The sequence below is a fragment of the Panthera onca genome, chromosome B1 (assembly GCF_046562875.1).
Source record: "Panthera onca isolate mPanOnc1 chromosome B1, mPanOnc1 haplotype 2, whole genome shotgun sequence".
Classification (NCBI taxonomy): domain Eukaryota; kingdom Metazoa; phylum Chordata; class Mammalia; order Carnivora; family Felidae; genus Panthera; species Panthera onca.
The window spans coordinates 39,116,228-39,142,289 of NC_138342.1; the positions used below are offsets into that span (position 1 = coordinate 39,116,228).

The 26,062-nt window shown below is 38.3% G+C and overlaps 1 protein-coding gene across 13 annotated transcripts in view; it reads right to left on the reverse strand.

The window, feature by feature from the left end:
• Positions 1-26,062, reverse strand: part of COX7B2 (cytochrome c oxidase subunit 7B2) — a 164,567-nt gene that overhangs the window by 22,934 nt on the left and 115,571 nt on the right. The window contains exon 3 of one of the 13 annotated variants that reach the window (XR_013555300.2): positions 8,771-8,916. The exons of the other annotated variants lie outside the window; for them this stretch is intronic. The gene's annotated coding sequence lies outside the window, so the exon portion shown is untranslated. Of the gene's footprint in view, positions 1-8,770; positions 8,917-26,062 lie in introns of those variants that run through there. 13 annotated transcript variants of the gene reach the window in all.

A 26,062-nucleotide genomic window follows, 5' to 3' on the forward strand; every position in this document is an offset into this window, starting at 1 on the left:
CGTGAAAATTTGGTAAGGACTGCACAGAATCTGTAGACAGTCTTGATGGTATGGACAATTTAACAGTATTAATTGTTCTAAGCCATAAACAAAGGACATACTTCCATTTACATATGTCTTCAGTTTCTTTCATCAATGTCTTACAGCTGTTGTTCTACAGTCTTTCACCCCTTGGTTAAATTCATTTCTAAAAATTTTCCTGTTTTTGATATTATTGTAAATAAAATTGTTTTCTTAACTTTTCTTTCCAAACGTTCATTGTTAGTGCATAGAAATGAAAATTATTTTCATATATTGATTTTGTATATTGCAAATTTACTTAATTAGCTCTAACAGTTTTTTGATGGAGTCTTTAAAGATTTCTGTCTATATGATCATGTCATTTGCAAATGGAGATAATTTTATTTCTTCCTTTCTCACTTGGATGCCTTTTATTTTTCTTGCCTGGTTGCTTTGGCTATGACTTCTAGTACTATGTTGAACAGGAGAGATGAGAATGGACACTCCTGTATTCTTCATTATCTTGGGAGGAAAATCTCAACCCTTCAGTGTTGAATATGTTAGCTATGCACTTGTCATACATGGCCTTTATTATGTTGAGGTATAGTTGCTCTATATACAATTTCTTGATTTTTTTCTTTTAATCATGAAAAGATGTTGAATTTTGTTAAATGCTTTTTCTAAATGTATTGAGATGACAATGATTTTCCTCCATTCTGTTAGTGTGATTTATTGCATTTATTCATTTATGTTGAATCATTCTTCACAACTGATGTTCTATATGCAGAAACATGATTATATAACATTTATACTCAAAAACCCTTGTTATAATCTCTGATGTACTCTAAAAAGATTTCAATATAAATAGTATGATATTCATGTGAATAAATTAATCTTAGTTTCCACTCAAGGAGTTGTTAGAATTTAAAAACCAGTAACCAGAAATCCACATTTCAGGAATGATTACATATGTACCTGAAACCTAACTATAGAAATATAAATCAGAAGGGTTTGCTAATTAACCTAGAGGATGTGAGAAATATTTTTTTATTGATAGGATGACTAGTATTTAAGACACACGGTTAACTAGAAGGGTTATATCAGGCCTAATGCTTTTGCATAAATAAAGATTGAGGATCTGGTAAGCAGAGGTGCCCGATACACTAGGAACAGCACTTTAGATCTAGAGTTCTATTGGTCCTAAGTTTCTCCACTGAACACAAAATTCTGTTATCTTTTTTTTATTAAGTTTATTTATTTTTGACAGAGACAGAGTGCAAGCATGAGCCAGGGAGGGGCAGAGAGAGAGGGAGACACGGAATCCGAAGCAGGCTCCAAGCTCCAAGCTGTCAGCACAGAGCCCAACGTGGGGCTCGAACTCACGAACCACGAGATCATGACCTGGGCTGAAGTCAGACACTTAACTGACTGAGCCGCCCAGGTCCCCCCCACCTTTTTTAAAAAATATAATTTATTGTCAAGTTAGCTAATAGTGTATACAATGTGCTCTTGGTTTTGGGGTAGATTCCCGTGATTCATCGCTTACATACAACACCCAGTGCTCATCCCAACAAGTGCCCTCCTCAATGCCCATCACTCATTTTCACTCTCCCCCACCACCTCCCCATCAACCCTCAGTTTGTTCTCTGTACTTAAGAGTGTCTTACGAGTGTGCCTCCCTCTCTGTTTGTAACCATTTTTTCCCCTTCCCTTTCCCCATGGTGTTCTGTTAAGTTTCTCAAGTTCTACATATGAGTGAAAACATATGACATCTGCTTTTCTTTGACTGACTTATTTAACTTAGCATAATACCCTCCAGTTCAATCCACATTGTTAAAAATGGCAGAATTTCATTCTTTCTCATTGACAAGTAGTACTCCATTGTATATATAAACCACATCATCTTTATCCATTCATCAGTTGATGGATATTTGGGTTCTTTCCCAGCATTCTGTTATCTGATACAACTATAAGCCTGGCTGCTCCTGCCATTAGAACATCATCGGCCTTGTTTTAATGTAAGACGTGTGCTAAAGCAGCTTAGAACACTGCCTGAACCTGTGTTCTTGTGCTTTCTTTCTACTGAATTCCATATATCTAAGAATTTCTTTCATCCTAATACGACCTAACATCAAGGTCTGCTGTGCACACAACCTACTCAAACTATTAGAGTGTACAGACATTTACCAAAATAACCTGACAATGGCTGAAAAGCCAAACTGTCTTTGGTCAGGACAAAGTACCACAAAATATAGTTTCCTTGTTTCTTTTTTTTTTTTTTAAGGAATAAAAATAAATGACTTGTATTTATATATTATATTTAATGATTTGCCTTTAGTGGTCACATAACCACTAGACATTGGAATGTACTGCTTTTACGATAAAGACTAACATCTTTGACATGATTGCTCAGGTTGTTTGGGATACCATTAAAAAAAAAAAAAAAAAAAGCATAGACTGCATGGCTTGAACAACAGAATTCTGTTTTCTCACAGTTCTGAGGCTGGAAAACTCAGGATCAAGATCTGGCAGGGTTCAGTTTCTGTTGAGAATTCTCTTCCTGGCTTGGAGATGGCTGTCTCTTTGTTGTCTTCACATGGAGACTGAGCAAACTTGGTATCCTCTTTCTCTTATATAGGCACCAGCCCTAGAAGAAGGTCCCCACCCATATGGCTGACTTAACCTTTATCATCTCCTGACATGCCCTATCTCCAAAATCAGTCACACTGAGGACTAGGGCTTCCACATATGAATTCTGGGGATATAGAAACATTCAGTCCATAACAATGATCAATTATAAGGCTTTTCTGACCCTTATTCACTTATCCAGAAACATCTTACACAAATCTATTCACTTTCTATATTCTGGTTACATGCGGCTTTCCACTAGTTTCTGGAAAACTTATTCCTTCTCTCTACCGAGTCTGCTGTTCTTTCTCCTCTGACTTCACATAGTAAATTCTAACTCATTCCTCTGTTATTTGCTCAAAGTGTTCTCAGAGAGATCATCTTTATATTCCCTCATTTATTGTTTCAACTACTCAAAAGCAATAAATTTACTCTATGACATGCATCATTTGGAATTTTAGTGAGGGATTCGGCATATGAATTTTTTACTGTTGGTGGTGCAGTGCATTGCACACCATTTAATATCTGTATGTCTACTTTAGAATCCACTTCTTACATCAATATTTCATTCACTTTTAACTTCTATCAGAAAACATGGAAATTAGTTATCTTCATTTTAGAGCAAACAAAAATGAGAAGATTTTATGTTATGCTATTATCTGTAAATCTAAGTATTTATTGAAATAGCAGCTTTAAAAAAAAACAAATGTATTATTTGCCCTTGTGGAGCTTACACAGCTCAGTGGGGAGCAAATCATGGAACAATCACAATCTTTTATAATTATGCAATGTTATAAATTCTATAAAAAATCCTAAGTATTATAAAATGGGAATAGAAAAGCAATGTTAATATTCTGTAGGCAGAAAAGACTTATTTGAGGAAAAGACAGGGTGAGACAATACAATGATCAGAATGAAACATTCCAGTAGAAGATGGGGAAGGAAATTCTAAGAAAAAGATGCAATACACATGGAGGCCCTGAGGTGGAAACAAAGTAGCTGACTGTGACCAAAGCATTGTGAACTAGAGGGAAGCTATCAGCAGGTAAGTTAGAAAAGGTTGACAAGAGCCAGTAAAACAGAATCTTGCATGCCTCAAAGGGATTTTGGATTTTATTTGTAAGCACAATACTTCATTATAATTTCATTATATAATCATTTCTTATGGTACCGTTTTATAGAAACTGGGATAATATTTATTCAAAGTTCAGTAAAAATCTGTTGATAGCAATTTAAGATAACTTACTATAGACGTACTGTTTTTTTAAATTTTTTTAATGTTAATTTACTTTTGAGAGACAGAGACAGAGCACGAACAGGAGAGAGACAGAGAGACAGGGAGACACAGAATCCGAGAAAGGTTCCAGGCTCTGAGTTGCCAACACAGAGCCCGATGCGGTGCTCAAACTTCACAACCCGTGAGATCATGACCTGAATTGAAGTCTGTCACTTAACTGACTGAGTCACCCAGATGCTCTTAGATATACTGCTTTTTAATGTTCTAAACTGAGAGTCATAGAGCACAGAAAATCTACACAAGTGGGTGGCTCGCATGGCCCTTGCAAAGTCAGTCTCTTTCTCTTTCTCAACTAGCCATTATCTTAGCCATATATTGGGCAGTAGTTAGATAATAGTCAATTCATGTCTCTGCACACTGTCAAGTGCCTAAACATGCAAATAAGTCTGTGTGGTTATTTTAACTGATGAAAGTTTCATACACTTCCAATCTCGAGAAATGCAGATAAAAAAGCTGAAATTACGTGGAGAAAAAAATAAAAAGGCATTCTACCTGAGCAACAACAACAACAACAAAAGAAAATGAGTAAATGAGAAGAATAGCTATGTATAGGTCCAAATCTCCTTCCCAGTGCGTTTCTGATTAAGCTTTCTTTTTACAGTAATTTGGCAGGACACATGGAAGTCTATATATTCTCAAAGAAGAGGTTCAATGATAGTGGAACCCAGACAAATACAGGAGTTTTAATCAGCATTTATTCTGAGATCTTTTCCTCAAAACTTGAACTTGAATTTCAGTTTTCATGATTTCACTGTGTGTTGAAACTAGTAACCAAAACCCAAACTCGTCCAAGGCAGGAAACCTATATTCTTATAACTAAGATTTCAGAGGGTTGTATCTTCAGGGAAAGGACAGACCAGAAATAACACATTCTGTAGAAAACTGCAACAAAACTAATTATCTTAAACCCTGAAAGTGCCTGGAGAACATTGGTTAAAAATGGTGATTAAGATTTTGGAACCACCAACTGTCCCTCCTGAAGGTTTTACAGTCCAATTTCACACTGTCTTGGTAGTCTGAAAGCCCTCAAGTTGAGAATATAATTTAGAGATACTAAAGTCACAGAAGTAAATGTAAATTCTCTCTGGAAAAACACACTTCTATCCCAGATCTCAGAGGATTCCCACAACTAAAAATCTAAGGAAAATGAGCAGTTCACAGAGAAATTACCAAACACAAAGGAACAAGGCACAAAGGATAAGATCCAGAAGAAAAAATAGAAGTGTTTCAGAAAATGGAATTATCAGAGATAGACCTATAATAAACACTTATTACATTCAAAGAATTTTTTAGTCTTAAAATATATTCTGTGAATAGGAAATTATAAAGGATGACTAAGAAGATTTGAAAAGAAACCAAGAAGAATTTGTAAAAATCTAATTAAAATTTAAAAATCCAATGAATGGTTTAATGGCAATCACAACTGAAGAGAGAATTACTGAACACGAAGATAAATCTGAGAAAGTTACTCGGAATTCAGCAGAGAGAAACAAAGAAAAAACACACAAAAAAAGGTTTCTGATGTGTTCAAATGCCTGGAAGAGAACTCAGAATCACACTGGTGAGTATACACAGAAGCAAATTATAGTACAATATGTCTTCCAACTGGGCTAGAGAATTCCTCCTTCTGATCCTTCAAACCACCCTGGTCCTTAATTTCTCAGTCACTTAAGCTGCCTGCAAATCAAACACAAGAAAACTTCTCGGAAGGCAGGTGAGTTACATATCAAGCTAAGTGTTCTCTTAGCAGGGCCTCAGCTCTTTCTTAATCAGAATCATTTTAAGTGAGTAGAAAAGGCTTTAAAAAGGATGCTATGCCAGCAGAAGCCAGGGCTCCCTGAAAAATAGCCCCTGCTTCTATGTATACTTGTCAGCAGAACCAGTAGCAGGGAGCCACCTAAATGGTAGCATCTGGAGTGCAGTATAGTCTCTTGCCGTTTTCATGAAGCCAAGGTATCCATTAAAGAGCTGGAACAGCTTCCAGAGGCACATTAGACATGGCCTTTACTAAATACACAGTCTCCTCTTCCTTCCACATATAGATTATATTGCTTTAATTGTTCAGTCATTCCTACTGTGTTCTCCTGGTCCCAGGACAGGGGAGAGAGCTGAACTGTTCCTGTATGTGTTAACGGTAACACTGTTTCTGGCTGAAGAAGTAAGAATAGAATTAAGGCTGAGAATACATTTTTTAGAGGCTTTTTATTCTAAAAGGAATAAAGGAATAAACTAAAAGGTTTTTTGTCTGAATCTGAATGTTTGGACTGGATATCCCAAGCTCTTTGAAACTCAAAGGTTCACTGCTTTGCCTCAGGGAAATATGGATCTCTGCTGGCCAACATGATGAATTGTTTTTTGTTATGCCCTTCTCAGACCTTTGGAAATATTAAGGATTAAAAATCAAGAAAGCCCAGGAGAAATCAGAAATTCTAACTGTAGGTCAGAAGTTGTTGAGCAGAGTAACTTATAAGAGGCCTAAAAATTCCATCATCCATTAAAGCATCTTACCGATCCCTTTAATCACAGCTGTCATCTATCTGCGTATTGTCTATATTTTTTAAAACCACAGTGGTGACACTGCAAATAATCATATGAACAATATGATCCTGGGTGCAAGATCCAGGAAATTCTGGCCTCAGATCTGCAACTTGATTAACTTTGTGACCTTGGATAGGCCGCAAACCTACCTTGCTTCATTCTCCTCATATGTAAATACAGGTAAAAATACCTACTGTGGTCCAAGGAGAAGTGACTTATAGGAAGTTTAATGAGAGAAGAAATAGGTAACAATGGGAATATAGTACCCAGCAGAGTAAAAGGGCTCTTAGCTCTATCATTGTGTATACCAAACTTTATTAAAAATCCTTGTTCTCTTTTTTCCCCCACTTACCCAAAACTTATTGAGAACAGGAATTCTTTTATCCATATTTGAATTCCTAGTTCCTATGGAGTATCTTACACATAAAAGTTCTCAATAAACTTTGCTGAATGAATTCTGATAAAGCTAAGTAAGATAAGTGGAAATATATATGTATTATATATAAATATATATGTATTATATATATTTATATATTATATATAATACATATATATTTATATATAATATATATATTGAATATATTTCAATATAAATATTAAAAATTAAAACAAGCTATTATCTACAAATATATATAATAGCTGGTTTCAATTTTCCTTTTTTTTTAAAAGGGTATAACTTCATGAACTTAGAAGGAAGGACATTGCCCATTTCCCTATTTGTGTGGATGTGGGTGTGGGGGGTGTGGGCGTGTGGATGTGGGTGTGTGTGCATGTATGTTCTCTATGCTGGATGGTCTTAGACCTAAGGATAGAATCCTATTCCTACCAATGGTGACCCATGTGGTGGAGCTGGTCCTAAAATTTTCTTGATATATTTTCCAGAGGACTACAACATTTAAACTTTCATGTACAAAATAAGGTCTCTTAACCTGCTCCTGACATTTTTTTTTCTTTTTTCTTCCTTTTTTAAATTTTTTTTAATGTTTATTTATCTTTGACAGAGATAGAGAGAGACAGAGTGCGAGTGAGGGAGGGGCAGAGAGAGTGTGAGACACAGAATCTGAAGCAGGCTCCAGACTCCGAGCTGTCAGCACAGAGCCTGATGTGGGGCTGGAACCCACGAACCGTGAGATCATGACCTGAGCCGAAGTCGGACACTCAACCAACTGAACCACCCAGGCGCCCCATGCTCCTGACATTTCTACCAGAGTTTATGAACGTGATCATAATCCAACAAAATTTAGTCCTTATTTATTCAGACTTTATACACTTACATAATTATTTCCCCACCCCTGCCAAGTCATAATTTATGAACTTAAGAGGCAAGAGATTCAGCACAAGGCAGGTAGTTTATGTTCTATATGATTTCTTAAATTGAAAATCAAAGTTTCAATTATATGGACTAAGAATGAAAAAACATGAGAATTAAAATATCATTTATATTTGAAGTTATATCCATATATGTGTGTTATGTGTAAACATATATGCATTTATACATGTACAGCCAACTAACAAATAACTAATGATTTCAGCAACAAACTGACTCTACAGAGGTTTTACTTAAGCATCTCTGAATCTCTCCATGCACCATGAGGATAAGTTGACTCCATGAGGAAAGTAATTCAGACTCCTATAGGATGTTAGAGAAGACAAAAAATAGTTTTGAATTAAAAATATGTCCAATGACAACACACTCAGGAAAGCTTCACTCAGGGAGTAGGCAACCACCTATGTGATTCAACTGAAGTGATCTTTCAACTTAAAACTGTTCTTTCAAACTGCTATTATGCCAGAATTCTTTAGCATTTTTGTTTGCTATTTAGGATATTTAAGTGTGTATATTAAGGCAGTGAGTTTTACTTAATTTCCTCTTTGCGTAGATGCTACCACTCAATAACGTTTAGAGATTTAAAAATAAAATACCACATGAAATTTATACATTGATTATTAAATTTCAGAAATATTGACATGAAAAAATTTGAAATGATAAATTTTTAAATACACACACACACACATATATTTAATGTTTATTTTTGAGAGACAGAGAGACAGAGTATAAGCAGGAGAGGGGCAGAGAGAGAGGGAGACACAGAATCCGAAGCACATTCCAGGCTCCGAGCTGCCAGCACAGAGTCCGATGCAAGGCCCGAACTCACAAACGGTGAGATCATGACCTGAGCTGAAGTCAGACACGCAACTGACTGAGCCACCCAGGCGCCCCTGAATTTTTCACTTAAAAGAAAAAGAAACCAAAGAGTCAGCTACTTTAGGGGTTTAAATGGAGTGATCACAATCCAGTACCTGATCTTCATCCTCACAAAACTTCCTGATTTTATCCAGCAACTTATGTAGGTTGTTTAGGTTCAGATATTCAAACCACACTGTCCAATCCACAGTCTTAGACACCAGGATGATTTACTGCTACTGCCTAGTGTGTTCAGGGTACCTATCTCCTGTAAGGAGAGATCCAGGAAACCAAATTACCTAAGGAGTTTGTGTGGTAAGCTTTAAATAAGATTTAAAAAAATTTGACTGTTGAATATACGAGAGCACAAGGCATGACTTAAATGTCCACAGAAGCTAGAAAAATAATAGAAAAGGGGCAAATAGGCTGAAGTAAGTAGTAAGTAAGTAAGATAGATGTTTCCTTAAGAATCAGGCATTTTTCACACTTCAATAAAAATGTATGTATTCTCTGTTTCTTTAAAATATATGAAATACAATGTCCATTTGGAAGCTGATTCGATTTTCCATTCTGAGTCAGGGACGCAGAGAAATACTCCTCTACTGTTCCAAAGAAAACCCATGGTGTAAGCATAATAAAAAATGAGAACAAACACTAAGCTTTAGTGTCAGGGGACAGTTGGAAACCACGGTGGACTAACAATGAAATAATGTTCTTTAACTGTACTTGACTTTTGTGCCATGTTGGAACTTGAGCTGGATTTCCAGATCGAATTTTTTAAAAACATTTTTTAACATTTATTCATTTTTGAGAGATGGTGAGGGGCAGAGAGAGAGGAAGACACAGAATTGGAAGCAGGCTCCAGGCTCTGAGCTGTCAGCACAGAGCCCGACGTAGGGCTCGAACTCACAAACCGTGAGATCATGACCCGAGCTGAAGTCGGACGCGTAACCGACTGAACCACCCAGGAGTCCCTCCAGATCTAATTTTTAAAGAGGTGCTGAATATCTAAGTTATGAATGTGAAATATCCTGATTTTTAAGAGATATAGTTCCTTTCCTTTTTAAAAATTTTTCAATGTTTATTTATTTTTGAGAGAGAGAGAGAGGGCGAGCACAAGTTGGGGAGGGGCAGAGAGAGAGGGAGACATAATAATCCGAAGCAGGCTCCAGACTCTGAGCTGCCAGTACAGAGCCTGATGCAGGGCCTGAACTCACAAACCACAAGATCATGACCTTAGCCGAAGTCTTACGCTTAACTGACTGAGCCATCCAGGTGCCCCTGGAGTGGATTTAGTTTCTAAATAAGGTGCAGGGCAAACAAAACATATCTGGAAGCTATATTCAGTCTATGGCCTGCTTCTTTAAGACTTTTATCTACAGGGGCACCTGGGTCGCTCAGTTGGTTACACTTCTAACCCTTGATTTTAGCTCAGCTCATAATTTCAAGGTCCGTGGGTTCGAGCCCAGCATTGGGTTCCACGCTGACAGTGTGGAGCCTACTTGGGATTCTCTGTCTGCCTCTCTCTCTGCCCCTCCTTCACGCTTGAAAGGAAGGCAGGAAGGCAGGCAGGCAGGAAGGAAAAAACATTAAAAAAAAAAAAGTTATCTAGAGGAATGTTGCTATGATCTTAATACTTGAATGGTATTTGGAGATGGAGCCTTTGGGAGGTGCTTAAATCATGAAAGTGGAACCCTTATGAATGGGATTAGTGCCTTATAAAAGAGGCTCCTAAGAGATCTCTGGCCCTGGTCATTATGTAAGACACAGTGAGAAGCTAGCAGCCTGTACTCCAGAAGAGGGCTCACACACCGCCATGCTGGCACTCTGATCTCAGACCTGTGGCCTGCAAAACTGTTTATAAGCTACTTTCTGAATAGGATTTGTTACAGCAGTCAGTGTACTAAGATAGATGTTTCAGTCAGACAATGACTAATTTAATTTTACAATCCAGAGACTATATAACTGAGAACATTTACTACAGTAACTAGAAATCTGTGCTCTCATAATTCCCTCATTCTGTTGTTCTCTTTGGGCTGATGTGGATTTTTGCTCTCAAACTCTGGTTCTCACAATTCCATGGATGGCTCATTATCAGTTTCTTTCTAGAAAATCAGAGGGAGTGCCGGAAGATGGCGGCGTAGGAGGACGCGGGGCTCACAGCGCATCCTGCCGATCACTTAGATTCCACCTACACCTGCCTAAAGAACCCAGAAAACCGCCAGAGGATTAGCAGAAGGGAGTCTCCGGAGTCAAGCGCAGACTAGAGGCCCACGGAAGAGGGTAGGAAGGGCGGCGAGGCGGTGCGCGCTCCACGGACTGGCGGGAGGGAGCCGGGGCGGAGGGGCGGCTCGCCGGCCAAGCGGAGCCCCCGAGTCTGGCTGGCAAAAGCGGAGGGGCCGGACGGACTGTTTTCCGACAGCAAGCGTGACTTAGCGTCTGGGAGGTCATAAGTTAACAGCTCTGCTCGGAAAGCGGGAAGGCTGGAGGACAAAGGGAGGGAGAGCTGCTGAGCCCCCGGACGGCAGAGCTCAGCTTGGCGGGGAACAAAGGCGCCAGCGCCATCTCCCCCGCCCATCCCCCAGCCAAAATCCCAAAGGGAACCAGTTCCTGCCAGGGAACTTGCTCGCTCCGCGCAAACACCCAACTCTGTGCTTCTGCGGAGCCAAACCTCCGGCAGCGGATCTGACTCCCTCCCGCTGCCACAGGGCTCCTCCTGAAGTGGATCACCTAAGGAGAAGCGAGCTAAGCCTGCCCCTCCACCCCCCGTGCACCTTGCCTACCCACCCCAGCTAATACGCCAGATCCCCAGCAACACAAGCCTGGCAGTGTGCAAGTAGCCCAGACGGGACACGCCACCCCACAGTGAATCCCGCCCCTAGGAGAGGGGAAGAGAAGGCACACACCAGTCTGACTGTGGCCCCAGCAGTGGGCTGGGGGCAGACATCGGGTCGGACTGCGGCCCCGCCCACTAACTCCAGTTATACACCACAGCACAGGGGAAGTGCACTGCAGGTCCTCACCACGCCAGGGACTCTCCAAAATGACCAAACGGAAGAATTCCCCTCAGAAGAATCTCCAGGAAATAACAACAGCTAATGAACTGATCAAAAAGGATTTAAATAATATAACAGAAAGTGAATTTAGAATAATAGTCATAAAATTAATCGCTGGGCTTGAAAACAGTATACAGGACAGCAGAGAATCTCTTGCCACAAAGATCGAGGGACTAAGGAACAGTCACGAGGAGTTGAAAAACGCTTTAAACGAATTGCAAAACAAAATGGAATCCACGATGGCTCGGCTTGAAGAGGCAGAGGAGAGAATAGGTGAACTAGAAGATAAAGTTATGGAGAAAGAGGAAGCTGAAAGAAAGAGGGATAAAAAAATCCAGGAGTATGAGGGGAAAATTAGAGAACTAAGTGATACACTAAAAAAAAATAATATACGCATAATTGGTATCCCAGAGGAGGAAGAGAGAGGGAAGGGTGCTGAAGGGGTACTTGAACAAATTATAGCTGAGAACTTCCCTGAACTGGGGAAGGAAAAAGGCATTGAAATCCAAGAGGCACAGAGAACTCCCTTCAGACGTAACTTGAATCGATCTTCTGCACGACATATCATAGTGAAACTGGCAAAATACAAGGATAAAGAGAAAATTCTGAAAGCAGCAAGGGATAAACGTGCCCTCACATATAAAGGGAGACCTATAAGACTCGTGACTGATCTCTCCTTTGAAACTTGGCAGGCCAGAAAGGCTTGGCACGATATCTACAGTGTGCTAAACAGAAAAAATATGCAGCCGAGAATCCTGTATCCAGCAAGTCTGTCATTTAGAATAGAAGGAGAGATAAAGGTCTTCCCAAACAAACAAAAACTGAAGGAATTTGTCACCACGAAACCAGCCCTACAAGAGATCCTAAGGGGGATCCTGTGAGACAAAGTACCAGAGACATCACTACAAGCATAAAACATACAGACATCACAATGACTCTAAACCCATATCTTTCTATAATAACACTGAATGTAAATGGATTAAATGCGCCAACTAAAAGACATAGGGTATCAGAATGGATAAAAAAACAAGACCCATCTATTTGCTGTCTACAAGAGATTCATTTTAGATCTGAGGACACCTTTAGATTGAGAGTGAGGGGATGGAGAACTATTTATCATGCTCCTGGAAGCCAAAAGAAAGCTGGAGTAGCCATACTTATATCAGACAAACTAGACTTTAAATTAAAGGCTGTAACAAGAGATGAAGAAGGGCATTATATAATAATCACAGGGTCTATCCACCAGGAAGAGCTAACTATTATAAATGTCTATGCGCCAAATACCCGAGCCCCCAGATATATAAAACAATTACTCATAAACATAAGCAACCTCATTGATAAGAATGTGGTCATTGCAGGGGACTTTAACACCCCACTTACAGAAATGGATAGATCATCTAGACACACAGTCAATAAAGAAACAAGGGCCCTGAATGATACATTGGATCAGATGGACTTGACAGATATATTTAGAACTCTGCATCCCAAAGCAACAGAATATACTTTCTTCTCGAGTGCACATGGAACATTCTCTAAGATAGATCATATACTGGGTCACAAAACAGCCCTTCATAAGTTTACAAGAATTGAAATTATACCATGCATACTTTCAGACCACAATGCTATGAAGCTTGAAATCAACCACAGGAAAAAGTCTGGAAAACCTCCAAAAGCATGGAGGTTAAAGAACACCCTACTAACGAATGAGTGGGTCAACCAGGCAATTAGAGAAGAAATTAAAACATATATGGAAACAAACGAAAATGAAAATACAACAATCCAAACGCTCTGGGATGCAGCAAAGGCAGTCCTGAGAGGAAAATACATTGCAATCCAGGCCTATCTCAAGAAACAAGAAAAATCCCAAATACAAAATCTAACAGCACACCTAAAGGAAATAGAAGCAGAACAGCAAAGGCAGCCTAAACCCAGCAGAAGAAGAGAAATCATAAAGATCAGAGCAGAAATAAACAATATAGAATCTAAAAAAACTGTAGAGCAGATCAACGAAACCAAGAGTTGGTTTTTTGAAAAAATAAACAAAATTGACAAACCTCTAGCCAGGCTTCTCAAAAAGAAAAGGGAGATGACCCAAATAGATAAAATCATGAATGAAAATGGAATGATTACAACCAATCCCTCAGAGATACAAACAATTATCAGGGAATACTATGAAAAATTATATGCCAGCAAATTGGACAACCTGGAAGAAATGGACAAATTTCTAAACACCCACACTCTTCCAAAACTCAATCAGGAGGAAATAGAAAGCTTGAACAGACCCATAACCAGCGAAGAAATTGAATCGGTTATCAAAAATCTCCCAACAAATAAGAGTCCACGACCAGATGGCTTCCCAGGGGAGTTCTACCAGACGTTTAAAGCAGAGATAATACCTATCCTTCTCAAGCTATTCCAAGAAATAGAAAGGGAAGGAAAACTTCCAGACTCATTCTATGAAGCCAGTATTACTTTGATTCCTAAACCAGACAGAGACCCAGTAAAAAAAGAGAACTACAGGCCAATATCCCTGATGAATATGGATGCAAAAATTCTTAATAAGATACTAGCAAATCGAATTCAACAGCATATAAAAAGAATTATTCACCATGATCAAGTGGGATTCATTCCTGGGATGCAGGGCTGGTTCAACATTCGCAAATCGATCAACGTGATACATCACATTAACAAAAAAAAAGAGAAGAACCATATGATCCTGTCAATCGATGCAGAAAAGGCCTTTGACAAAATCCAGCACCCTTTCTTAATAAAAACCCTTGAGAAAGTCGGGATAGAAGGAACATACTTAAAGATCATAAAGGCCATTTATGAAAAGCCCACAGCTAACATCATCCTCAACGGGGAAAAACTGAGAGCTTTTTCCCTGAGATCAGGAACACGACAGGGATGCCCACTCTCACCGCTGCTGTTTAATATAGTGCTGGAAGTTCTAGCATCAGCAATCAGACAACAAAAGGAAATCAAAGGCATCAAAATTGGCAAAGATGAAGTCAAGCTTTCGCTTTTTGCAGATGACATGATATTATACATGGAAAATCCGATAGACTCCACCAAAAGTCTGCTAGAACTGATACATGAATTCAGCAAAGTTGCAGGATACAAAATCAATGTGCAGAAATCAGTTGCATTCTTATACACTAACAATGAAGCAACAGAAAGACAAATGAAGAAACTGATCCCATTCACAATTGCACTAAGAAGCATAAAATACCTAGGAATAAATCTAACCAAAGATGTAAAAGATCTGTATGCTGAAAACTATAGAAAGCTTATGCAGGTAATTGAAGAAGATATAAAGAAATGGAAAGACATTCCCTGCTCATGGATTGGAAGAATAAATATTGTCAAAATGTCAATACTACCCAAAGCTATCTACACATTCAATGCAATCCCTATCAAAATTGCACCAGCATTCTTCTCAAAACTAGAACAAGCAATCCTAAAATTCATATGGAACCACAAAAGGCCCCGAATAACCAAAGTAATTTTGAAGAAGAAGACCAAAGCAGGAGGCATCACAATCCCAGACTTTAGCCTCTACTACAAAGCTGTCATCATCAAGACAGCATGGTATTGGCATAAAAACAGACACATAGACCAATGGAATAGAATAGAAACCCCAGAACTAGACCCACAAACGTATGGCCAACTCATCTTTGACAAAGCAGGAAAGAACATCCAATGGAAAAAAGACAGTCTCTTTAACAAATGGTGCTGGGAGAACTGGACAGCAACATGCAGAAGGTTGAAACTAGACCACTTTCTCACACCATTCACAAAAATAAACTCAAAATGGATAAAGGACCTGAATGTGAGACAGGAAACCATCAAAACCTTAGAGGAGAAAGCAGGAAAAGACCTCTCTGACCTCAGCCGTAGCAATCTCTTACTCGGCACATCCCCAAAGGCAAGGGAATTAAAAGCAAAAGTGAATTACTGGGACCTTATGAAGATAAAAAGCTTCTGCACAGCAAAGGAAACAACCAACAAAACTAAAAGGCAACCAACGGAATGGGAAAAGATATTTGCAAATGACACATCGGACAAAGGGCTAGTATCCAAAATCTATAAAGAGCTCATCAAACTCCACACCCGAAAAACAAATAACCCAGTGAAGAAATGGGCAGAAAACATGAATAGACACTTCTCTAAAGAAGACATCCGGATGGCCAACAGGCACATGAAAAGATGTTCAACGTCGCTCCTTATCAGGGAAATACAAATCAAAACCACACTCAGATGCCACCTCACGCCAGTCAGAGTGGCCAAAATGAAGAAATCAGGACACTATAGATGCTGGAGCGGATGTGGAGAAACAGGAACCCTCTTGCACTGTTGGTGGGAATGCAAATTGGTGCAGCCGCTCTGGAAAGCAGTGTGGAGGTTCCTCAGAAAATTAAAAATAGACCTACCCTATGACCCAGCAATAGCACTGCTAGGAATTTATCCAAGGGATACAGGAGTACTGATGCATAGGGGCACCTGTACCCCAATGTTTATAGCGGCACTCTCAACAATAGCCAAATTATGGAAAGAGCCTAAATGTCCATCAACTGATGAATGGATAACGAAATTGTGGTTTATATACACAATGGAATACTACGTGGCAATGAGAAAAAATGAAATATGGCCTTTTGTAGCAACATGGATGGAACTGGAGAGTGTGATGCTAAGTGAAATAAGCCATACAGAGAAAGACAGATACCATATGGTTTCACTCTTATGTGGATCCTGAGAAACATAACAGAAACCCATGGGGGAGGGGAAGGAAAAAAAAAAAAAAAAAAAAAAGAGGTTAGAGTGGGAGAGAGCCAAAGCATTAGAGACTGTTAAAAACTGAGAACAAACTGAGGGTTGATGGGGGGTGGGAGGGAGGGCAGGGTGGGTGATGGGTATTGAGGAGGGCACCTTTTGGGATGAGCACTGGGTGTTGTATGGAAACCAATTTGACAGTAAATTTCATATATTAAAAAATAAAAAAATAAAAAAAAAATTGAAAAAAAAAAAATAAAAAAAAAAAAAAATAAATAAACTGCAAGTATATCAGGTTTGCTAGTCAGATTCTTTAGTATTACTGAAGATAATGACTATGAAAAGACAAGTTAGATTCTTTACAGGAAAGGTATAAATATGACCTCCAGTATGTTATGAAAAGCATATCTTATTAAGACTATATTTTGCAAACCAGAGTCTCAAGATTTCTGGAGCCAAATTTTAGCATTATAGTCATATACTGTCACAAGAATCCTCTCTATTCAGTTTGGTGCTCTAATGCAACTGTAAAAAGTCACCGGACCTTAGGATGACTTTAAAATCTTTCATCATAGAAGGCATAATACCCAATGCCTAGAATTTCACATTTCCCTGAAGTATATTGCATTTTTGTGCACTACTTTTATTAGCATAATCTTTTACTGTTCAATAAATACATTATTTAAATGCTTTTGTGTAATTGGGTCATATTGTAATGAACGACCCCCAGCATTATGTATGGATGCATACGAGGAAACTCCTGAGTAATGTCTTTTTTCTCCACATACAATGTAAAATATGTTACAGCAGCAAGAAACAAAGAGAGCCAAAACTTTCCATTATTTATGATGTCTTCAAGAAAAGTGAATGGGGTACAATGGAACAAAAGTAAGACAAATTAGAACAGAACTTTAGAGGCAGATGTTGGCTCAACGTGAAGAAGAAAATTATAAACATTAAAGCTATCTTATAAGGAAACAGGCTTTCTTAGGAAGTAGTGAGATCCCTGTTTTATCTGAGGTGTTCAATGAGGACCAATGGTGGTGGAAAATTCAAATTCTAAGCAGAACAATAGCTAACATTATTTTCAAGTCCCTGTCAAAAGGTGAGAATGATAATAATTGGCAATTTTAGAAAAGACAGAATATTTATTTAAATGGAAGAAAGTTTATCTAAACATGTATTTGTTGTATATTAGAAGTTTTCCTGGGCCCTGGAGATACAATAGCTAAAAAGACATACTTCTGACTTCATGAAGCTTCCAGTCTATTGGAGAAAACAGACAACAGAAAACTGTAGAGGGGTTGAAAAGCATATGCCCGTGGTTCTATAAATATATGGGGCAGTGAAACGCTACCTTAAGTAGACCGCCAAAGCCCACGCTTGCAGCATCAGAGAAACGGGAAACTTAAAAAAAGATTAGGTTTTAAAGAAATTTGCATGTGATATAAAACAGGAAAGTGATGATGACAAGATGACAAAAACATAACTTTTTCGGAATGATTTTCCTATTTTCTGCTAAGATGTCTGAACTAGGTCCTGACGGCAATGAGGGGCCACTAAGGAATTTTAAGGTACAGAGTAGTCTGATGATCTACATGTTACAGAAAAGTAACTGTATGTACAGTATGTAAAGGGGCAGACCTGGTAGCAAGATGAGCACTGCTGAAATAAACTCAGTGGGAAATGATTAAAAATTGAAGGTAGTAACAACTGGAATGCAGAGAAGGGAAGAAGATCAAGAAATATCAGCCTTTCCTGAATGTGGTGACTGATTAGTTTTAGAGAAGAAAGATAAGAGGAATAATGTCTCTTGGATTTCTGCCTCCTTTTTTCAATGATTTTACTTCAGCAGCTGGAGACTGAATAATAAAATAAACCCTTGGACTTCTCCATGCACTCAGGGGGAGCTCAGAAAACATATGAAGCACACCCTTTACCTAGATCTTACAAAAGTACAAAAGAATTTCCAAGAATTCTGTCCCACATATCCAGGGTTTCTCTTGATCACCATCCAATAGCTAGCTAGTTTAAAGTTAAGTGCTACAGACTGTTTTTCTCCTTTTAACCTACATGTTAAAAAGCAAATAATCTGCAAGACGTGCAACAAGGCAGTCTTAGTCAACCTTATTTTTAAGTCAACATGCCCATTTCCTCTTACCATTTATATCTTTTCACTGGATGCATATGAAAAACATATGTTTTAAAGGTAGAGAGAGACTGCTGCATCATCCAGGGTGAATATGATGTATATATGTGTTAATAAGCTTATTCCATAGAAAACAGCTAGTCCTATATGGAACTGAGGATATTAAACTGGCTTAAAAATGCATTTTCTGGATCTGAAATTTATACTTCCTTTCTTTTCTTTTTTTAAAAATTTACTCCATGGGGAAATGTACGCAAGGAAATCTATCTGTCAGGCTGAAATACAAGGTCATGTAATAGTTCATTTAATGTTACATGACTGAAAATCAAGAGTTTTCAGGAAATCTCTGTTTGATGTGTCAAAATACACTGATTTGGAAGTCATCTCTCACTGAGATTCAAACATTTTGGTAACCTAGAAGACTGTATTTTCATTAGAGTTTAACAGGGTATATGTCTTAGTTTAAGGCACTCTAACATAATACCATCAACTAGATGGCTTCAACAACAGAAATTTATTTCTTACAGTTCTGGAGACTGGAAAGTGCAAGATCAAGGTGTTGGCTGATTGGGTTCAGGGGAACAGCCCTCTTCCTGGCTTGCAGACTGCTGCCTTCTCACCGTGTCCTCACAAGTCAGAGAGAGAGCAAGCTCTGGTCTCTCTTCCACATCTTCTGAGGATACTAATCCCATCATGGAGGCCCTACTTTCATGGTCTCATCTAAAAGTAATTACCTCCCAAAGGCCCCACTTCCAAACACCATCACACTGGGGATCAAGGCTTCAACATGTAAATTTGGGGGGAACATAAACACCTAGTCCATTCTGCCCCTGGCCCTCCAGAGTTCATATCCTTCTTCTGTGCAATATACATTGATTCTATCCCAACAACCCTAAAAGTCTTAACTCATTCCAGCATCAACTCAAAAGTCCGAAGTCCAAAAGTTTCATCTAAATATCATCCAAATTAGATAGGGGTATGTTTTGATGTAGGAATTATCCTGAGGTAAAATTCCTCTCCAGCGTGAACCTATGTAACAAGACACAGAAGCACACATAACTATGTGCTTCTAAATATAATTGTGGGACAGGCACTGAATAGACAGTCTCATTTTAAAAGAGAAAAATAGGAAAGGAAAGGGTGATAGGTCCCAAGAAAGTCCAAACTTAGCAAGATAAATTCCATCAAAATTCCATCAGACCTTAAGGCTCAAGAATAATCTTCTTTGGTTTGATGCTCACGACTCACTGAGGTGGAAATCTTGTCTCTGTGGCTCTGCCCCATGGTTCTTCAAGGTAATCATGCCTCCAAGGCTCCAACTGGAAGCTATTTGGTCTGTTCATACTAAAACAGTGGTCAATCTCTGGACCGTCTTCCAGGTCATTTTTCCCTTTTCTTGAAGAGTAGCACATGTTCACAGCTGAGTAACTCAATCATCCCATCCTGTCAAATCCGAGGAGTCTTCCTTCATTTCAGCCCATCTTCATCCCCTTCAGTTCAAACTGGCGATGTTTCTGCCTGTATAATCCCATTAACTCTTTATTCAATGACAGTCCAGCCATACCTTTGGTGTTCGCTTTGGAACATGCTTTCTCAGTTCCTGCATAAGAGCAGCCTGAGAATTTTCTATATCCTCCATTTCTGGTCCCTATTGCTTAATAATTTCTTCTTCGATTAATCTCTCTCTCCTTGCATTTTACCAAATCACTGCTTCAACACTTTGTTGAGGCATCTTCCCAACTAGATACCCAATCTAATCCCTCACAGGTTTCATCTTCCACACACTAGAACACAGTTCAGGCAAATTCTCTGCCGCCTGATAACAAGGCTCACCTTGCCTCCAGTGTTCAACAACATATTCCTCACTTCCATCTAAAACCTCACCAGAATTACCCTTAACGTCCATATTTTTAGTATGCACCTCAAAACTCTTCCAGCTTCTACCCAGTCCTGAAGCTGCTTCACATGTTAAACTATTTGTTACAGCAGCAACCCACTCCTAATAACAAAAACCCTAGTCAGCTTGAGGTGCTGTGATACAATACCACAGACTGAGTGGCATACATTTATTTCTTAACAACTGACATTTATTTCTTACAATTTTGGAGGCCGGGAAGTCCAAGATCAAGGTGCTAGCCAATTTGGCTCCTGGTGAGAGCTTTTTTCCTAGCTTTCAGACCAGACTGCTGCCTTTTCACATGTTGGGAGAGAGAGCAAGATCCAGTCTGTTCTCATTAGGACACATTCATCCTTCATGGGGGCCCCACCCTCATTATCTCATATAAATGTAATTACCTTCCAAAGGTTCCACCTCCAAATATCATCACAGTAGGGGTTCAGATTTCAATATATGAGTTTTGGTGGGGATACAAATATTTAGTTCATAACAACATATATGAGAGTATCCAAGAAAACCTCAGCATATTCATTTAACAGGTATTTATTGTACCTACTATATGCCAGATACTGTGGATATAGGAAAGACCAAAACAGACAGAAATTTCTGTAGTGTTATAGCATATGTTATCATGGGGGAGGAGGAAACAACCAACAAAACAAGTCCTATAATGTAACAAATGGTAAATGCTAAGGAGACAAAACAAAGGGGATGGGCATAGGAGCTGTATAATGAGTGTATGTAATTTAGAAGCAGGTAGTGAAGAAAAGCCCTCACTGAAAAGATAGTATTTGAGCAAAGACTTAAAAGAAATGAGACAGTAAACCATGTGGCTAACTGAAAGAACAGACAAGAGGCAAAGCAAGTAAAAAAAAATCCTCAGAGCACAGTGATCTTCATGTAGTCCAGAAATAAAGAGGCCAGTGGGGCTGGATGAAGTAAACAAGAAAGAAAGTAGGCAGGAATTGGGAAATAAGAGACCAGATCAGGCAAGGACCCTAAAAGCTACTTTAAAGATTTTGGCCTACCTCTGAATGAGATAGGCTGCTAATAAGAAGTAATAAGCAAAAGAAAGACAATATCAATTGTCATTTAAAAAAATTTTTTTAAATGTTTATTTATTTTTGACAGAGAGACAGAGCAGGAGCGGGGGAGGGGCAGAGAGAGAGGGAGACACAGAATCCGAAGCAGGCTCCAGGCTCTGAGCTGTCAGCGCAGAGCCCGACGCGGGGCTCGGACTCATGGACCGGGAGATCATGACCTGAGCCTAAATCGGAAGCTCAGCCGACTGAACCACCCAGGCACCCCTCAATTGTCATTTTAAAATATGACTTCTATGTGAAAAGAGGCTATGGAGGAATAAGGGTGGAGGAAGGAGGTTCTTTTAAATCCAGGCAATAAATAATTATGGCTTAGAGTGGGAAGTAGCAATGGAAGTGGTGAGAACTGGCAGAATTATGGATATATTTTCAAAGCAGAGCTAACAGGATTTCCTTATTAGAATGTGGGAATGATGATAAAGAGAAGAATCAAGGATGATTCCATGTTTTGTCAGTCAGAGCAAGTGAAAGGGTGGCATCCACAGGGGAGGGGATGGGAGTATGCTGGGGGAAAAGGCAAGAATGTTAGGTTTGAGATGTCTACTAGTCATCTAATTAAAAATCCTGGGTAAACATTTGGATATGTAGGTTGGGAGTACAAAAAAAAAGATGAGTTAGAGATAAAAATTACACAGTCATCAGCACACTGATGGTATTTTAGTTAGTTAGCTCTGCAGCAGTAACAACTCCATTCCCCAAATCTCATTGGGTTACAACAACAAATATTTATTTCTCTCTCACATTACTTCTTGGTAGCTCTATGGGCTTCATGCTGCACTTCTGTTTCTGTTTTCTTATTCCAGTATTCTGGCCGAGAGAAGAATCTCTTTCTGGGATATATCAGTCTTGTTTTATATAGGAAGATATAACGTATAGCAAGATAGCAAGAATTTAACGTATACATTTTCTGCTTAGAAGTGGTGTACTGTCACTTCCACTCACATGTCATCAGCCTGACCCAGTCAATCACATGATCAGGCCAAAGAAAGGAGTAGTGACGTATACTCCACATACAAGGAGGCACTGTCCAATGTTAGCCACACTGTAAGAGAAAATGTGATATCTTGTTACAGAGACAACAGAGAATGAATGATTGAGTGCAATGCTATAATCTATTGCAGATATACAATTGTATTTAAAACCCCAAGACTAAATTAGATCACCAAATAAGTGAATAAAGAAAAAGAAGAAAAATTATCAAGGCCTGAGTGCTGGATCATTCTGTCATTAGACGGTTGACTAGATGAGAAAAAAACTGGTAAAGGAGACCGAGAAAAAGCTATCAGTAAAACAGAAAAGCAGGCGAGTGTGGTTAACTGGAAGCCAACTACAGGAGGAATTTCAAGGAAAAGACAGCTATTATTTGTGTCAAATGTCAATAAGTTAATGTGAACTCACAAATGACCACTAGCTTTAGTAATATGAAAGCCTTTGGACTTAGACAAAGAAATTTCACTGGAGAGCAATAGTATGAATTCAATGGTTTTAAGAAAAATGGAAGAAGTACAACTGGATATAGTCAGTATACATAACTCATGAGGAATTCTGCTTTTAACAAAAAGCAGATAAACCAGTCAGTAACTGAAGAGGAAAGTAAGGTAAAAAGGGTGTGTGGGTGTGGGTGTGTGTGTGTGTGTGTGTGTGTGTTTTAAATTTTAAATAATGGTGAATAATAGCATTTATGTCCTCTGATTGAAGATGATCCCATAAAGAGAGAGGAAAAAATAGAAGAAAAAGGGGAAAATTGCTAAAACAAGGCCCTGACTAGACAAGAAGAAAGGGATCCTGGGTACAAATGGAAGGGCTGGCCTCAGAGTGGTACTCAGAGAATTCATCTGTATTAAAATAATGAAGGCAGAGTATGTGGGTACAGATGCTGACAGGTAGATAAGCTCCACTTTTCTCAAGAAATGCACAGCGTTGTAAATTAAGAAGCTGTAGGCTAGGAAAAGCAGAGTATCATGGTAGAGAAAGACGCTGCAGGGTATTAAGATCCTGGTTTAGTCCTTAACTAGCCATATGACTTAAAGCAAATCACCAAAATTCTCCATGCCTCAATTTCTTCAATGGTAGATGGAGATAATACTGGTGCCAACATAATAAAGTTGCAAAGGATTAAATGACATAATGTATCTATCTTCCCTCAATAAAATATAAGCTCCATGAGGACATGAATTTCCACCTTTTTTTTTTAATTATATCCCTAGTGCTTAAGTGTTCGAGATTTAACAGGCACACAACTAATGATGAATAAACAACATATGAAAAATACTTACATGGTACCTGGCATATAGTAAGTGCTTAATAAATGTGACCAATTATTATTACCACCAGTTACTGATTTTAACACCTTAAATGGCTGTTCACAGTAAAATGATACCTTAATAAAGACAAATGATACCTTCCTTAATAAAGACATAGGACATTTCCCTGTTGCTGAGGTGGATGTGAGTGGGTATAAGAGTTAGGGGAAGAGTCGGTATAGAGGTGTGATGTGAAAAGCAAATTCTTATTTGATTCTTACTTCAAAGTTATAATTATTTTGAAAACTTCCAGATTCTCCTAAGTATCTGTGAACAAGGCTAAAACCTTTCTTATCACTATCATTTCTATTTATACTTTTCTTAAAAGGAGTTGCAGAATCTTCTATTCTCATTAAGGTTCCTTTCTCAATATACAGTAACCATGACAGTAATCGTATTCAGCAAACCAGGTGACCTTCTGAATTCTCCAAACTATTGTATTTTCACTTAGTAATAGTGCAAATATAGGCAAATGTATGCAGATTTTGAGTTTCATTGTTTTTCATGACTATGTAACCAAAATGTTCGTTGACTAGCAGAACAAGAAAACTAAACACCATACATCAAATTCAATTATGGGTGACTTACTTAAACAGTTTCCTACTGTTACACTCAAATTTAAAAATGTACACTTGATGCTAATTCATGAGATGAAGCATACAGAATCAGGATATATTTTTAAAAAATAGCATATATCTTGCATTTTAATCATCAATTGATGATGCACTGAATAATATATCAATTAGCTCCACCAGCATTAAAGTATTTGCCAGTATTTTGAACACCTGTTAATTCAGTTAACAGAATAATCAATGAAACTACATTTTCACTGTATAGCAATTCAATAGTTCCTGGGTGCCTAGGCGGCTCAGTTGGTTAAGCATCTGACTTAGGCTCAGGACACCATCTCACAGTTTCTCACAGAGCGTTGGGCTCTGCGCTGACAGGTCAGAGCCTGGAGTCTGCTTCTGATTCTGTGTCTCCTTCTTTGCTGCTGCCGCCTCAATGTTTCTCTCTCAGTCTCTCAAAAATAAACATTAAAATTTTTTTTAAAAATTTAATACTCCTTCTGCCTAGTTTATTCAATTGTGAGCTCCTATTCCTTTCAAATAAAAATATTCTGTGTAGTGTGCATGTTTTCTCATTCAATAAAACAATGAGTTTTCATAATTGTATACATTCAAAAAACACAGTATCAAATACATATTAGATGTTGCTTTTGCACTGTAGATACTGGAAATTTCTACATTCATTGATATAATTCTTTTGACAAAGAGCATGGGTTTACCAAGAAGAGCTTAGAAGTAATTCACCTAACCATACACAAATATTCACTAAATAACTGAAGTTACTGGCCATAATTTACTTAAAATTTATATGCCAGAGACTATGATTAGAAATATACTTAATTGTCACACGTAATTCCCATGTAAAATACATGGCTACCTAAAGAGGCAATGTTATTGCTAAAACACAAGTAAAGAATTTAATAAGCTTGATTAGATTCAATGACTTATCCATGGTTACATGGCTAGAATATGGTAAACCCAGTAATCAAACTTGGCCGCCCCTAAGCCAAAGCCCTTACTTTACATGTGTGATTCCCCAGATTATGAAATGCAAAAATGATTGACACAGTCCCTTTTTAAATGTCTGGTTGGGGGACTTAAGAGTTTTCACAGTCTGGTTGGGGGACATAAGACTATAAAACCAAAAATTTCAAAACTGATATAATAAATTACTTTAAGAAAAATGTATAGAACAGATGTAGGCATAATATCTGTGTCTGGCAGAATTTTGTTCCCTAAGAACTTAAAACATCAGATCTCTGATTACATACACATGAAACATACAAATACAACCCTAATTGCTATGTTTTTGTTTGTCTGTTTGTTTGACTTCAGGTTGGCATGCCTATGTTTCTATGTATCATACAAAGAGTCACTTTTGCTCCCATTTTTAATCTATTTGAACAACTACAAAATCTTTATTCATACATTATACCATAAGTAACATTTGGCCTTGGTCCATACTCATCATCTCCATAAAATTAATGAAATTAAAATAGTGCATTATTCACAACACTATGTCATTTTCATTATGCAAAGTCAATGTCTTATATTTTTAATTATAATT